At 36.3% G+C, this 17992-nt stretch overlaps 1 non-coding gene across 1 annotated transcript; it reads left to right on the plus strand.

Annotated features, from left to right (window-relative positions):
• The first annotated feature begins 388 nt into the window (after positions 1-388).
• LOC132651795 (U6 spliceosomal RNA) lies at positions 389-495 on the plus strand. Its single transcript, XR_009589360.1, has one exon. It is a non-coding gene; the product is annotated as a U6 spliceosomal RNA (small nuclear RNA).
• Positions 496-17992: the final 17497 nt, after the last annotated feature.

Here is a 17992-nt window from a genome sequence, read left to right on the forward strand (position 1 = left end):
TTGTCACTTTATTTCTTTGTTTCTATTGTTCTTGGTCTCTATTTCTGAATATGTCTCTCTACCTCTCTGTGTGTCTTTCAGTCTCCCTCTCTCTGCCTGCCACTTCTGGTTCACTATGAAAAGCTTTCAGTTTTGGTGAAGGACTACAACAAGATGACTGCTTGCAGACATGACATCTTGATGGTCTCTGTAACAATATAAGCAAGTTCCTAATTAATTGCTTTTGATTCAAAGATTTGCCTTGGTCAGGGAGCATTTTCACAGAAAATATTTCACTGACTAGGCCATATCTTTGCATTTAACAAATAATAATAGAATGTCTGATATTATGAATCTCACAAATAAAGGAAATGTGACTTTATTAATGAACAGTTGTATGACATATGTGTTGCTCACTTCAGCAGCATATGTACTAAAATTGTAATGATACAGAGAAGATTAGCATGGCCCCTGTGCAAGAATGACATGCGAATTCATGAATCATTCCCTATTTTTTGCAGAAATTAAAGAAAACATGAATAGAGGAAATTGTGGAAAGAAATTACTTAGGGAAGAAAAACAGGAAATACAGAGGTAAGCATAAGCAATAGGCTAAAAGAGATGAAAGAAAGAACCTCAGGTATGAAAGATAGAATGGAAGAAATCAATGTTTCTGTCAAAGAAAATATTAAATAAAAATTACCTGACATAGACCATCCAAGAAATTGAAGACAACATAAAAAGACAAAACCTAAGAATAATAGGAATAGAGGAAAAAGAAGATTTCCCTGCTCCAAGGCCCAGAAAATATTTTCAACAAAATAGTTGAAGAAAATTTCTCCAACTTAAAGGAGAGTCCAATAAGAATACAAAAGGCCTACAGAACACTCAATAAATTAGACCAGAAAAGAAAATCCTATTGCCACATAATAATCAAAACATTAAATATACAGAACAACAGCAACAAAAATACTAAAAGCTGCAAGGAGAAAAAGCCAAGTAACATATAATGGAGAACACATCAGAATCACGCCTGACTTCTAAACAGAGTCTGTGAAAGCCAGAAGGGCCTGGATAAATATTAAGTAGGCCCAAACATAACACAGATGTCAGCCAAGGCTATTATACCCAGCAAAATTCTCAGTCCTCGTAGTTGGATAAACAAGATATTCAGTGACAGAAACAAATTTTGACAATATCTACACACAAATCCAGCATTACAGAAGACACTAGAAGGACAAATACAACCCAAGAAAACTAGCTACTTTCAAGAAAACACAGGAAATAATTAACCTTAAAATAGTAAAACAAAAAGCAACCAAGCACACAAACTTTTGACCACAGCCAACATCAAAATCAAAGTATCTAACAGCCATTGGTCATTAATCTCTCTCAACATCAATGGACTCAATTCTCCAATGAAAATACAAAAACTAACAGAACGGATGTGTAAACAAGACCAAGCAATCTGTTGCATACAAGAAACACACCTAAGTCACAGATAGACATTAACTGAGGGTAAAGCTCTGGAAGATGATTTTCCAAGAAAATGGACCCAAGTAGCAAGCAGGCGAAGCCGTTCTAATATCTGATAAAATAGAATTTCAACCAAATTTAACAAAAAAGAGGTGGGAAGGACACTTCATATTCATCAAGGGAAAATTCCACCAGGAAGACATTACAATCCTGAACATCTATACCCCAAATAAAAGGGTACCCACTTTTGTCAAAGAAACATTGATAAAACTTAAACGACACATAGATCCCCACACATTAATAGAGGGAAACTTCAACGCCCCACTGTCAACAAGGTAGAGGTAAAGAAAACACAAATTAAACAAAGAAACTGTCTCTAACAGAGGTCATGAATCAAATAGATATTTACCGAATGTTACACCCAAACACAAAAGAATTGTCCTTCTTCTAAGCACCTCATGGAACCTTCTCCAAAATAAATCATATAGTTGGTCAAAAAGCAAACCTAAACAGATACAAGAAATTTGAAATAATCCCTTGTATCCTATCTGATCTCCAGAGAATAAAGCTGCACCTCAACAAAAATAGACATAGCAAAAAGCCTATACACACATGGAAACTAAACAACTTTCTACTAAATGACAGGGTCAGGGAAGAAATAAATAAAGAAATAAAAGAGTTCCTAAAATTCAATGAAAATAAAGGCAAAACATAGCCAAACTTATGGGACACAATTAAAGAAGTTCTAAGAAGAAAGTTCATAACACTAAGTGCCTTCAAGAAGAAACTTGAGACAGCTCATTTAAGCAACTTAATGGCTCACCTAAAACACTAGAAAAAGAAGAAGTAGACACACCAAAAAGGAGTAGACAGCTGTAAGTAATCAAACTCAGGGCTGAAATCAATTAGAAACAAATAAAACAATTGAAGAATCAATGAAACAAAGACCTGATTCTTTGAGAAAATCAACAAAATAGTCAAACCCTTAGCCAATCCAACTAAAAGGCAAAGAGACACCATCCGAATCAAGAAAATCAGTAATGAAAATGGGGGCATAACTATAGACACTGAAGAAATCCAAACAATCATTAGGACTTACTTCAAAAGTCTGTATGACACAAAATTTGAAACTCTAAAAAATTTTCTTTTTTGGTTCCACTTACCAAAGCTGAATCAAGAACAGGTAAATCAATTAGAGAGTCCTATAACCCCTAAGGAAATAGAAGTGGTCATCAAAAGTCTCCAATCCAAAAAAATCTAGGGCCAAATGTTTTCAGCACAGAATTATACCAGACCTTCAAAGAAGAGCTAACTCCATTTCTCTTCAAAATATTCCACAAAATAGAAGGAGGAGGAACAATACCAAACTCATTCTCTGAAACTACAGTCACCTTGGTACCTAAGCCTCACAAAGACCTAACAAAGAAAGAGAATTTCAGGCCAATCTCCCTCATGAATATTGATGCAAAAATACTCAAGAAAATACTTCCAAACCAAATATAAGAACACATCAAAATATTATCCACTATAACCAAGTAGGCTTCATTCCAGCTATGCAGGGGTGGTTCAAAATACAGAAATCCATCAATGTGATCTACCATATTAACAAAGAGATAGAAAAAATAAAAACACATGATAATCTCCTTAGATGCTGAAAAAGCATTTGAGAAAATCCAACCTGCATTCATTTTTAAAGTATTGGAGAGATCAGGGATACAAGGCACCTATCTAAACATAGTAAAGTCAATATACAGCAAGCCTATAGCCAACACCAAAGTAAATGGAAAGAAACTTAAAGCAATCCCCCTGAAATCAGGGACAAGGCAAGGCTTCCACTCGCTCCATATCTCTTCAGCATAGTTCTGGAAGTTCTTGATATAGCAATAGGACTGTTGAAGAAGATCAATGGAATACAAATTCGAAAGGAAGAAATCAAATTACCACTATTTGCAGATGATATGATAGTATACATGATTGACCTCTAAATTTCTACCAGGGAGTTCCTATAGACATAAAATCATTCAGCGAAGTGGTTGAATACAAAATTAACTTAAAATAAAATCAGTAGCCCTCCTGTATAAAAAAGACAAAAGGGATGAGAATGAAATTAGGGAAAACACCCCAATAGCCACAAATGACATAAAGTACTTTGGAGTAATCCTGACCAAGCAAGTCAAAGACTTGTATGAAAAAATTTCAAGTCTCTGAAGAAAGAATTAGAAGATATCAGAAGTTTGAAAGTTCTCCCATGCTCATGGCTTGGCAGGATTAACATAGTAAAATTAGTCGTCTTACCAAAAGCAATCTACACATTCAAGGCAATTCTCACCAAATTAACAACACAGTTATTTATAGAACTTGAAAGAAAAAAAATCTCATCTTCAAATGGAATAACAAGAAACCCAGAATTGTTAAAAAAAATTCTACACAATAAAAGATCTTCTGGAGCTATCTCCATTCCTGATCAAGCTGTAGTATAGAGCATCATTAATAATACCTTAATGGTGCTGGTATAGAAACAGAGGGGTGGATCAATGGAGCCAAACAGAAGACCCAGAAATGTACCCCCACATTTATGGACACCTGAGGTTTGACACAGATGCCAAAACCTTGCAATGGAAAAAGACAGCATCTTCAGATATGGTGCTGATCTAAGTGGATGTCTACATGTAGAAGAATGCAAATAGATCCATACTTATCATCCTGCACAAACCGAAAGTTGAAGTGGATCAAAGACCTTAACATGAAACCAGACACATTACATTAGTTAGAAGAAAAAGAGGAGAAGACCCTAGAACTCATTGGTACATGAGACAACTTCCTGAACAGAACACCAACAGCACAGGATCTGAGAGCAAGTATCAATAAATGGGACATTATGAAACTGAAAAGCTTTGGTAAAGCAAAGGACACCATCATCAAAACAAATGCTACAGATTGGAAAGTACCTTAAACAAGCCACTCTGTCATAGAGGGCTAATATCCAGTATATATAAAGAACTAAAGAAGCTAAAAAGGAAGAAACAAAGTAATCTAATTAAAAAATTGGGAATAGAGCTTAACAGAGAATTCTTAATAGAGGAATGTCAATGGCAGAAAACACTTAAAGAAATGCTCAAAGTCATTAGCCATTAGGGAAATACAAATCAAAACAACCCTGAGATTTCAACTTACACCCTTCAGAATGGCTAATATCAAAACCTCAGGTGACAACATATGCTGGTGAGGTTCTGAATAAAGGGGAAACCTCCTCCACTACTGGTGGGAATATAAATTTGTACAACCACTCTGGAAATTAATCTGGCTTTTTCTCAGACATCTAGGAATAGCACTTTCTCAATATGCAGCTATAGCACTCCTAGGCATACATCCAAAAGATGCTCAAGTACACAATAAGGACAATTCCACAACCATGTTTGTAGCAGCTTTATTTGTAATAGCCAGAAGCTGGAAACAACCCAGATGCCCCTCAGCTGATGAATGGATACAGGAATTGTGGTACATCTACACAATGGAATATTACTCAGCAATGAAAAATAGGGAAATCATGAAATTTGCAGGTTATGATGGAAACTGGAAAGGATCATGCTGAGTGAGCTCTCCCAGAAGCAGAAAGACACACACAGTATATAGTCACTCATATAGTCGTATAATATAGGGCAAACATACTAAAATCTCTACACATAAAGAAACTAATCAAGAGGGAGGACCCTGACTATAATGTTCAATCCCTGTCTCAAAAGGCAAAGAGAATGGACATCAGAAGAAGAAATCAGCGATCATGTTAGGAACATGCCACAGAGGGCATCTGAAAGGCTCTGCCTTGCACAGTATCAAAGCCGATGCTGAGACTTATGGCCAACTGTTGGGCAATGTGTCTGGAATCTTATGTAATAAGTGGTAAATAGTAATATCTGGAAAGGACAGAAACTCCACAATGAGAACAATAGAACCAGAAAATTTTAACACAGGGGTCTTTCCAGAGACTCATACTCCAACTAAATACCATGCATGGAGATTAGCTAGAACCCCTGCACAGATGTAGCTCATGGCAGTTCAGTTTCCGAGTGGGTTACATAGTAATGTAAAGAGGGACTGCTTCTGACATAATCTGCTTGGCCTGATCTTTGATCACCTCCCCCTTAAGGGTGGGGGAGCAGCCTTACAAGGCCACAGAAGAAAACAATTCAGCCACTCTTGGTGATATCTTATAAACTTGGTTCAGAAGGAAGGAGAGGAATAACTCCCCTATTAGTGAACTTAGGGAGGGGCATCTGTGGAGAAGGGGGAGGGAAGGTGGGATTGGGAGGGAAGAGATGGTTTTGAGGGATACAAAGTGAATAAAGCGTAATTAATAAAAGTTAAAAAAATATTAAAACAAAGAAGAAAATCAAGAGTACTCATTCAAGCAACTTGATGGCTCACCTAAAAACCCTAGAAAAAAGAAGAACAAGACACATAAAAAAGGAGTAGGCAGCTGGAAATAATCAAACTCAGAGCTTAAACCAGTCAATGAGAAAAAAAAAATAAAGCAATTGAAGAATCAATGAAACCAAGACCTGATTCTTTGAGAAAATCAACAAGGTAGACAAACCTTTAGCCAAACTAACTAATAGGCAGAGAGACACCATCCAAGTCAATAAACTCAGAAATGAAAAGGAGAACAAAACTAAAGACATTGAAGAAATCCAAACAGTCATTAGTACTGACTTCAAAAGTCTATATGCCACAAAAATTGAAACTCTAAAAGAAATGGACAATTTTTTTTTTATCTATTCTACTTACCAAAGCTGAATCAAGACCAGGTAAACTAATTAAACAGTACTATATCCCATAAGGAAATAGAAACAGTCATCAAAATTCTTAAATCCAAAATTAGACTTGGATCAGATGATTTCACTGCAGAATTTTACCAGACCTTCAAAGAAGAGCTAACTCCTTTCTCTTCAAAATATTCCACAAAATAGAAACAGAAGGAACACTATCAAACTCATTCTATGAAGCCACAGTCACCTTGGTACATAAACTTCACAAAGACCCAAAAAAGAAAGATAATTTCAGGCCAATCTCCCTTATAAACATTGATGCAAAAATACTCAACAAAATACTTGCAAACCAAATACAAGAACACATCAAAGATATCATCCACGATGACCAAATAGGCTTCATCGCAGGTATGGAGGGGTGGTCCAATAGGTGGAAATCCATCAATGTGATCCACCATATTAACAAACTGAAAAAAAATAAAATACAAATGATAATCTCCTTAGATGCTGAAAAAGCATTTGAGAAAATCCAAACTCTATTCATATTTAAAGTATTGGCTATATCCTGTAAACAAGGCACTTATGTGTATACAGTAAAGGCAATATGGAAAAAGCTGATAACCGACATCAAACTAAACAGAGAAATTTAAAGCAACCCTATTGAAATCAGGGACAAGGCAAGACTCTCCACTCTCTCTTTATCCCCTCAACATAATTCTGGAAGTCCTTGCTAAAACAATAAGACAATTGAAGGGATCAAGAGGATACAAATTGGAAAGGAAGAAGTCAAAGTATCACTATTAACAGATGATATGATTTTATACCTGAGTGACTTCAAAAATTTTACCAGGAAAATCCTACAGCAGATAAACATTTTCAGCAAAGTGGCAGGATACAAAATTAACTTAAAAAAATCAGTAGCCTTTCTGCAAACAAAAGACAAAAGGGCTGAGAAAGAAATAAGGGAAATAACATACTTAACAAAAGCCACAAAAGACATAACATACATTGGTGAAATCCTAAACAAGGAAGTCAACGTCTTGTATGTAAAAGATTTCAAATCTCTGAAGAAAGAATTAGAAGAAGATATCAGAAGATGGAAAGATCTCCCATGCTCATGGCTTGGCAGGATTAACATTTAAAAGATGGTCATCTTATGAAAACCAATCTACAGACTCAATGCAATTCCCATCAAATTACCAGCACAATATTTTACAGACCTTGAAATAAAAATTATCAAATTCATATGGAAAAACAAGAAACCCAGAATTGCTAAAACAATGCTTCACAATAAAAAAATCTTCTGGAGGTATATCATTCTTGATCTCAAGGTGTACTATAGAGCAACAGTAATAAAAGCTCCACAACACTGGCAGAGAAACAGAACGGTGAATCAACGGAACTGAAGAGAAGACCCAGAAATAAATCCTCACACTTATGGATACCTGAGTTTTGACAAAGATGCCAAAACCATATAATGAAAAAAATATAGCATATTCAACAAATGATGCTGGTCTAACTGGATGTCTCAATGTAGAAAAAAATGCAAATAGATCCATATTTATCACCCTGAACAAATATAAGTCCAAGTGGATCAAAGACCTTAACATAAAACCAGACACAATAAATCAGTTAGAAGAAAAATTGGGGAAGAGTCTTGAACTTATTGGTACAGGAGACAACTTCCTGAACAAAACATCATCGGCAAAGGCTCTAAGAGCAATAATCAAGAAATGGAAACTAATGATACTGAAATGTTTTTGTAAAGTGAAGGACACTGTCATCAAAACAAAACTGATGCCTACAGGTTGGGAAGAAAATCTTCTCCAATCTTCTATGTGACAGAGAAGTAATATCCTGTATATATAAGGAACTAAAGAAGTTGAAAAGCAACAAATCTTGTAATTCAATTAAAAAATGAGGAACACAGCTAAGCAGAGATTTCTTGATAGAGTAATATTGAATGGCAGAGAAACACTTAAAGAAATGCTCCACGTCATTAGCCATCAGGGAAATGCTAGTCAAAATGACCCTGAGATTTCATTTTATACCCATTGATATTGTGGATCACACTGATGCATTTCCATATATTGAACCTGCATACCTGGGATGAAGCCTACTTGGTCATAGTGAATGATATCTTTGATGTGTTCTTGTATTCGGTCAAAGACATAAAGTAGCTTGGTATGACCATAACCAAGCAAGTCAAAGACTTGTATGAAAAAAAAATTCAAGTCTCTGCAGAAAAAATTAAGAAAATTATCAGAAGATAGAAAGATCTCCCATGCTTATGGTTTGGCAGGCTTAACATTGTAAAAATGGTCATCTTACCAAAAGCAACCTACAAATTCAATGCAATTCCTACAAAATTACAACCCAAATTTTTATATAACGTGAAAGAAAAATTCTTAACTTCCTACAGAAAAACAAGAAACGCCAAATTGCAAAAATAATCCTCTACAATAAAACATCATCTGGAGATATCTCTATCCCAGATCTCAAGCTGTACTATAGGGAAACATTAATAACAACTGCATGGTACTGGCATAGAAATAGAGGGGTGGATCAATGGAACTGAATAGGAGACCCAGGAATAAAACCACATACCTTAGTTTTTACAAAGATGCCAAAACCATACATTGGAAAAATGATAGCATCTTCAACAAATGGTGCTTTTCTAACTGAATGTTTACATGTAGAAAAATGCAAATAGATCCACACTTGTCACCCTGTATAAAACGACACTCCAAGTGGATCAAAGACTTCAACATAAAACCAGATATATTAAATCAATTAGAAGAAAAATTGGGGAAGAGCCTTGAACTATTTGGCACAGGAGACAACTTCCTGAACAAAACACTAACAGCATAGGCTATAAGAGCAAGAATCAGTAAATGTAACCTCATGGAACTGAAAAGGTTTTGTAATGCAAAGGACACTGTCATCAAAACAAAATGAATGCCTACAGATTGGGAAAGAATCTTTTTGAAGCCTATTTGTGACAGAGGGCTAATATCCTTTATATATAAAGAACTAAAAGAGCTGAAAAGCAACAAATCAAGTAATGCAATTAAAAAAGGAGGAACAGAGCTAAACAGAGAGTTCTTGACAGAGGAATATTAAATTGCAGTGAAACACTCAACGAAATGCTCAACATCACTAGTGAGCAAGAAAATGCAAATCAAAACATCCCTGAGATCACATCTTACAACCATCAGAATGATCAAGATAAAAAACTCAAGTGACAGCACATGCTGGACAGGTTGTGGAGAAAAGGGAACCGTCCTCCACTCCTGGAGGGAGTGTAAACTTGTACCACTGCTGGTGGGAATATAAACTTGTACAACCACTCTGAAAATCAACCTGGCACATTATCAGACAACTAGGAAAAGTGCTTCATCAAGATTCAGCTATCTACCTCTAGGCAAAAGAAGCTCAAGTAAACAGTAAGGACATTTGTTCAACCATGTTTGTAGCAGCTTTATTTGTAATAGCCAGAACCTGGAAACAACTCATTTGGCTTCCAACTGAAGAATGGATACAGAAATTGTTTAACCTCTAAACAATGGAATATTACTCATCAATAAAAAAACAAGGAAATCTTAAAATTTGCAGGTAAATAGTGGGAACTGGAAGTGAGGTATCCCAGAATCAGAAAGACACATACGGCATATACTAACTCATATAGACATATAACATAGGATAGACCTACTAAAATCTGTACACCTAAAGAAAGTAATCAAGAGGGAGGATTCTGGTAAAATGTTCAATATCCATCCCAAAAGAAAAAGAGGAAGGACATCAGAAGAAGGACAAAACAGAGAACATGTTAGGAGCTTGCCATAGAGGGCCTCTGTAATGCTCTACCTTGAAGACTATCAAGGCAGATGCTGAGAATTATGGCCAACTGTTGTGAGAAATGCATATATTCTAATGAAAGAAAAGGGAAGTAGTAAAATTTGGAGAGGACAGGAGCTACACAAGGAGAGTAACAGAACCAAAAAAATGACCACAAGATTCTTTGCTGAGACCCATACTCGAAACAAGTACCATGCATGGAGATAAACTGGAACCCCTGTACAAATGTAGCCCATGATATTTCAAAGTCCAAGGGACTTTGGAATATGGACTACCCCTGACATAAACTTATTGATCTGATGGTTGAAAATCACACACTGATAGTGGAGCAGCCTTACAAGGCTACAGACAAAGACAATGCAGCCACTCCCAATGAGATCTTATAAACTAGACTAAGATGGAAGGAGAGGAAGACTTCCCCTATCAGTGGATTTAGGGAAGGGAATGGCTGGACAAGGGGGATAGATAGTGGGATTGGGAGGGGAGGAGAGAGAGTTTTATGGGGGTAAACAACATGAATAAAGTATAATTAATAAAAATTAAAATAAAAAATATTAAAAAATATAATTTCTTTTAGAGTTATATTATAGGAGGGTGTGATTGGAGGTTGATATGAAAATAAAAGTGACCAGACAGAATGGAGTCTCCATCTCTCAGTCTAGGTCAATTTATATCTTTGATTCTGTCAGTTTCTGTCTGTCTATTTCTGAATCAGTTTCTCTAGCTCTTTCTGTCTCTCTCTGCTACCCTCTCTCTGCCTGCCACTTGTGGTTCAGTATGAAAAGCTCTCAGTTCTGCTGAATGACTACAACAAGATGACTGCTTGCCGACATGACATACTGGATGGTCTCTGTAAAACTATGAGTAAGATCCCAATTAGACAATTTTCGTTCAAAGATTTGCCTTGGTAAAGGAGCATTTAACCAGTAAGTAATTCACTGACTGAGGACATATCTGTACATTTAACAAATAATAATGGAATCTGTGATAATGTGAAACTTATATGTCAAGGACTTCTGACTTTCTTAAAGACCACTTGAAGAAATATGTGACACTTTCCTTAACTAAGAATCTTGGACACAGGGACTGTCATCTCTGTGTTGTGTGTTTTCAGCTGCCCAAACGGAAGCATGTAGGGCTGCTCAGACTTTCTCTCAAGCATGCTCTTCACTTGGTCCTGTTAATAAGTGGATTCTGAAACTCTTACTGCTTTTAAGATGTTTAATGACATTATTCTCTGTCTCAGCCCATCAGTTCCTGAGAGAATCTTGAGGTTTCTACAGAGTAAACAAACATTCCTCAGGGTCAAGTATCTCTGATCCTGTGCAGACTTAACTCTTTCTTGTGAAACCCAACAAGCCTTTATCTCATCCATTTATCCAGATCCCACACCTAATACTGTACCTCCTTGACAGTATCAGGTAGGAAATGAAACTTTAATGTTTATTGAGTTGGACATTTTCCTAAGTAGAGAAGCTTCACAGTGATGTGGGATTAAGGGGAATGTAGCAAATGACAAGTTCTCTCCTACTGTATTCTTGGATTTGAAATTTTATAGATTGTGACTTTGAACTGAGCATTTACTGGCTTACTCACTAAATGTACCTTCATATTCTTATTGATATAATAGGAAAGCCTGGCCTAGGGTTCCCTGGGGAATTGAGTCTTTATATCAGGGAAAAGAGAAGGAAACCAGATAATTCTTTGAACTGGTTTGGCTGAAACAGAGAAAGATCTGTGAGTTTAAAAGGAGACCTGAGAGGCAATAAAGGATTCAACAGCTGGTGCTGTTCCACACTAGTGTTGCCAACCCTCTATGAGTAGGGTTGCCTTGTCTGAAGTGTTTGGATTGGCAGCTGTGTCAAATTCAGTTGTGACTAAGCAATTCTCTTTGTCTCAGTTTACAGTTCAAACTAGTCCTTCAGGAGAGAGAAATATGTCCTTGTTATATGCCTAGGACATAGGAGTAGAAGTGTTTCCTGCAGTGGTCCTTCAGGCAAACACTCTTAATGTGATATTATTGCTAGGACTGCTCATTCAGATATGCCACCTGAGCTCATGATGTCTGAGGTAGCTGTGTAACCACTAGTTCATGGTAGGATTCTCTGCTACATAATGAATTCCTGGAAAGTATGCCTTACAAAGTCAAACTCTGTCCTCCTTTAGTGGAATCTTTTCTCCATGTTAAAAGTCATTGTAAAACTAGTGAACATTTCATTTTTATTGGTTATTTGGAAAATTCATATACTATGTATTACACTCCTGTTCCATTGTTCCCAGGTTCAAAATCCTAACCATATGTCACACTAAATATTTTTTTATTGAAAAATACATTAATTTTAGTATGTTGTTCATATACTCATTGAAACATGATCAGAGTCTCAGTGCCAACTCCCTTAAAGAAAAGTGTGTCCATCCTTGCTTCACACTGGTACCAAGCCCAAGAAAAAGCCATCAGTCTTGAACATCTGCATAATTCATCACTGTGATCAGTTTTTCTTATATATTTATTTATGTATTACATAGTGTTCAATTTGTATCTCCTCTCCTTCCTCCTCTCTCTTTTCCTTGCAGTCCCATGTACCCTCCTTTTTCTAGCTCCATGCCCTTTCTCTAGTTCCTTCATAGGGGAGGTCTTCCTCCCCCTTCCTTCTGACACTAGATTATCAGGATTCACCAAGGCTTGCTGCATCAGCTTCCTCTGAAGTCTGATTCTCAGGTCATTGTTCTCTTTGTGTACTCAATTGTCCTACTTATGACACTCTTCCTGCCTCCTCTCCTGCAGGCTTCTCAGAGCTCTGAGTGGAGAGAGAATTTAATTTTAGAGCTGGGTGTTTTTAGTTCTTTCTCTGCATATCAGAACTTGGCTCTTTGTATGCAATCACATTTGATACAGAAGGAAGCATCTCTGGATCCAAAAACATGGCAATGATCAATCAGTTGAGGGCAGAGAACAGCATATTTTAATAACAACAGCCTCAGTTTCTTGAAAATTTCCATTGAATGCCCTGGCCCAAGAGGCATTCAATTCACTGCCACCCAATCCATCTAGTAGCAGACTGGTTTTGTCACAATTAGATGGCCTATTGGAACTTTATCCCCCACTATTAGGAGACCACCTATTAAGTGAATACATATCTTTTTTTTTTCTTCCTGCATTTTAGTTACTTTACCCGGGACGGTTTTTCCTGGTTTCATCTATTAGCCTGAAAATATCATGATGTCATTTACTTAGCTATTTGAATAATACTCATTATGGAAATATTCCTCATTGTCTGCAAAGGAGATTTTTCAGTCCTGTTCTTTAGAACTTGGAATTTACTTGCACTTTAATCATTGTATTGAATGAGAAACTATCAGGATAACTATGTTCTTTTAGCCTAGATGTCCCTCCGTCTTCTTCTACTTCCTGGTTATTTGAATTACAATGTCCCCATGAAGCTTATTTATTTACAAGATTAGTCAAAAGTGAGGAAATGCTTGGTTAGGTTTAAGAGGTTTGGCCTTGTTATATAATTACTATTGGTATTACATTGTAGGAGGTTGTGCTTTGAGGTTGATATCCAATGAAAGTGACCAGACAGAATGGATATCATTTTCTCTGTCTCTGTCAATATATATATATATATTTTTTCTAGGTTTTCAGCTCTCTATTTCTGAATCTGTCTCTCTGGCTCTTTCTCTTGCTGTCTCTCTCAATCTCCCTCTCTCTACCTACTGCTTGTGGTTCAGTGTGAAAAGCTCTCATTTCTGCTGAAGGAATACAACAAGTTGTCTCTTGCTGTTGTGACATCATAGTCTCTGTAAAAATATAAGCAAGGACCCAATTAAATGTTTTTTTCTTCAAAAAGTTGCTTTGGCCAGTGTGCATTTTCCCAGTAAATAATTCACTGACTGAAGACATATCTGTGCATTTTATAACTAATATTGGAATCTGTGATGAGATGAAAGTCACACATCAGGCACAAGGGACTTTATTAATGACAATTTGAAAGAAATATGTAACAAATTAACTGAACTAAGAGTCTGGGACACAGGAACTGTCATCTCTAGGTTGTGTGCTTACAGCTGCTCAGACTGAAGCATTTAGGGCTGCTCAGTCTTTCTCTCAAGTAGGCTGTCCACTTGGCTTTTGTAATAACTGGCTTTGTAGACTCTTACTGGCTTTCAACTGTTTCATGATAACATTTTCCCTCCCAGCCAATCAGCACCTAAACATCGTCATTTCATTGGAAAGTTATGATGAATCTTGAATTCATGATGCAATTGGTATGCCATAATAGTATTATGATGTCATCATAGCATTTGATGTCCTAATATCATTGTGAAGTCTTACTGTTGTGAAGTCATAAGAGCTTTTTGATTTCAAAATTCCATTTGATGTCATAACACAATCATGATAAATACCATTGCAAAGTCATAATAGCATTGTGATGTGGAGAGCCGGGGTTTGGTTGCCATGGCGCTGGCTTCCGCCCTTCTAAACTGGTAAACAAGTCCTAGAGCGCATGACCGTTATGACCGTTATGACCATTGGGCAACCGTCATCATGAGCCCAGCCCGGGGCGTCATATGGGGTGATGGGTGAGCAGCCAATCAGGGGATGATACGTCATCTCACACCACTTTGGTGCGAGCAGGGCTTATATAAACAGCGCCACTTCAGGCATTCGGGGTCTTCCTCTTTTCATCGTTTGACTGCAATAAAGCTTGCTGCAGAAGGATCCTGTTGTTCGCGTGCGTTCTTACTGGCGAGACGACCACGCAGCTCGCAACATTGTGATGTCTTAATAACATTGTGAAATCATAATACCATTGGGATGTTATAATATTGTAATTTCATAATAGTATTATGATGTCATAATATCTTTGTGATGTTGGAATAGCATTGAGATATCATAATAGCAGATTGATGTAATAAGAGCATTGTAATATCATAATAGCATTGAGATGTCTTAATATCATTGGAAAATAATATTTTGTGAACTCATAATAGCATTGTAATATCATAATTTCTTTGTGATATCATAACACAATACCGTGGTAAGAGCATTTTGATGTCATAATAGAATTGTGCTGTCATAATAGCATTGTGATGTTAAGATGTCAAAATAACATTATGAAATCTAAATACCATTGGGATGTCATAACATTGTGATATCATAAATCCTTTGTGATGTAACAGCATTATGATTTCATATCATTGTAATGTCATAATTGCATTGAGATATCATAATAGCATTTTAAAGCAATAAGAGCATTGTGATGTCATAATACCATTGTCATCATTGTGATGCCATATTAACATTTTGAGGTCATAATAGCATTGTGATTTCATAATAGCATTGTGATGTCATTATAGCATTGTATTCTCAAAACTCTTTTGTGATGTCATAAAACAATCATGTCATAATAGCATTTTGACTTCACAATAGCTTTGGGATGTCATGAAGAATTTTGTTGTCATAAAGCCATTGTGATAGCATACTCCCATTGTGATGCCGTCAGAGCATTGTGATGTCATAATTCCTTTGTGATATCATTCTATCATTGTGATGTCAAAATGCCATAGTGATATCATATTAGCATTTTGAGAGTATAATGCCATTGTGATGTCAAAATTCCATTGAGATGTCATAATAGCATTTTGAAGCCAATATAGCATTGTGATGTCAGCATAGCATAGGTTTAGGGTTAGGCATCTTGTATCTGGGTTTAGACATTTATTTTAGCTATCTTTTTGTGCCCTTTTTGATAAAGGATTGACAATTTTGCCTTTTAACATATGAAGTATAATTTTTTGGGCTTTTATGGCTTAATTAGGCTGGTGTGTACCTTGCCAGCTGTAAGCCTCCTATGTCTGTCTTGCATTACACATGACCAATATTTATCTTTCATTAAAATATCTCATGTTGAAAGGATAAGTCAGCTTCCAATGCAGTGTGACATGTTAATTTTGTCAACATTTAAAAGTTTTGTTTGTTTGTTTGTTTCACATGGCAGGTGTGCGGTTTGCATGTTTGTCTCCCAGCCTAATTTTCAGTCCTTACATTGATCAACAGAACATATCTCTTAAGCCAAAATGTCCTTTGGTACCAGTTCTTCTGTGGAAGTCCTACTTTCTGAGATTGGCTGGCTTTTTAGAGTAATGTGATATCATCTCCCCTCATGTAAACCTAAAATTGATGTGAATTCAATCTTTAAAACAGTAAGGACATAGCATCTATCATTAAAAAAAAAGAACTTACACGGTAACTTTCAGGAAAATTTTGTCATTTTGAATCTTAGACTATCTCTACAAGTGGCTAAAGAGCAGGAGTTGCCATCCTGTCTTTTATTACATGAATGAGGCTGATCAGTGGCTCACAGATCTGCTTGTTTCTCTTTGTCTTTGGAGTAAAGGCATGTGCCTCCATCAACTTGTTCAAATATTTTTTTTCTCTAATCAAGATAATTATAACACAAAGCCTTTAAATGAAAATAAAACAAAGAGACAAGCAAATTTTAAGTTTTGGGTCATTTATTACACTGTAACAAGCAAAGCCCAGTTGGTTGGCTTTTGGAATTCACTTGACATTTTAGTGAATTGGCGGACACTTACCAGATACAGCTCACATGTATCTTGCAGCCAGAAAACTTTGAATTTTAGCCATTATTAATCTAATTTTTATTAGAAAGAGTGCCCTTTCTATTGTCTGTAACTTAGTATTCCATTCCTTGATTGATTTCCCCATTTTCTCCTTGCACTTTTTTGAAGAAGTCCTCCAGAAGAGCCACCACTATTAAATATATTGCAAACAGATCCATGACTCTGACAAACAAAACAAATCCAAAGTGTTTTAAGACACCCTCTGCCATGGCATTTCTTTAAATTTTAAATGCAGTTTTAGGCCAAGCTTTGTCTAGATGTCTGTGTGCCTTCATCCTTTCTTTCCAGACATGGCTGCTGAGTTGAGCTCAGCTGAGCCACCCACAGTATAAGGGTGCCATGTTTGTGTTTACTCCTGTCAGACTGTAGCAGCAGCGAGTTTTGTTATGTTAAATCTCAGGTTTGTCCACAATAGGCTGTCTTTTCCTCCTGGGCCTGTTTAAGACTTTCAATTAAAGAGACAGTAATTGATCTGGGAGTGTTTAGTTTTAAGTTTGAGTTATTGGCTTGTATTACTGTGAGCTTATTCCACCCACCAAATTATGTTAAAGTATGATTTAAAGGCTGTGGATACTTAGATTAGTTGGTGGCCATTTATTATACAGTCAGGTTAGCTAACCTAACTGTTGATAATTTTTAATATTTAATAATAAATATCTTTTAGTTAAGCAATGGTTATTCTTAAACCAGCTCAATATCCCAATCATGACACAGAGAATGGGATTTATTTAATTAACTTAGAAACAATGCTGGGCAATAGTTATTATATCCTAAACCACCAAGACTGCAGAGATTCCTAACATTCAGATTTCATTCATTTTATGTGCTTTTAGTCATATCATAGGTACGGTCCATCTCTCCACGTGGTTTCAAGCCCTCTCCTCCTGATTGTTCACCTCTCCTCCCATTATTCCTTAATCTTCCTCCCACTATGGACCAGGATGTCGCACCATATTCCTCTCTATTGCTCAGCATTGTAGCTGGTTGTTTTATTGAAAATACAGAGAAGAAATGGTGGCATGTTTGGACAAGCATGAGACAGGTGATGTGTAGGATAAGCATCACAGTACAATTTCCGGATTGACATCATAGAGTGGGGGGCAAAAATATGCATTTGAATGAACAAGGGTAAATTGTATACATTCCTAAAGAACATTGTACCAAAAATTTATTTACTTAAATATTTTACATACATATAATATATATATATATGTGTATATATATATATGTATATATATATATATATATATATGCAGTGTTCTGCC

The sequence above is a fragment of the Meriones unguiculatus genome (genome assembly GCF_030254825.1).
Source record: "Meriones unguiculatus strain TT.TT164.6M chromosome Y unlocalized genomic scaffold, Bangor_MerUng_6.1 ChrY_unordered_Scaffold_25, whole genome shotgun sequence".
In the NCBI taxonomy this organism is placed as follows: domain Eukaryota; kingdom Metazoa; phylum Chordata; class Mammalia; order Rodentia; family Muridae; genus Meriones; species Meriones unguiculatus.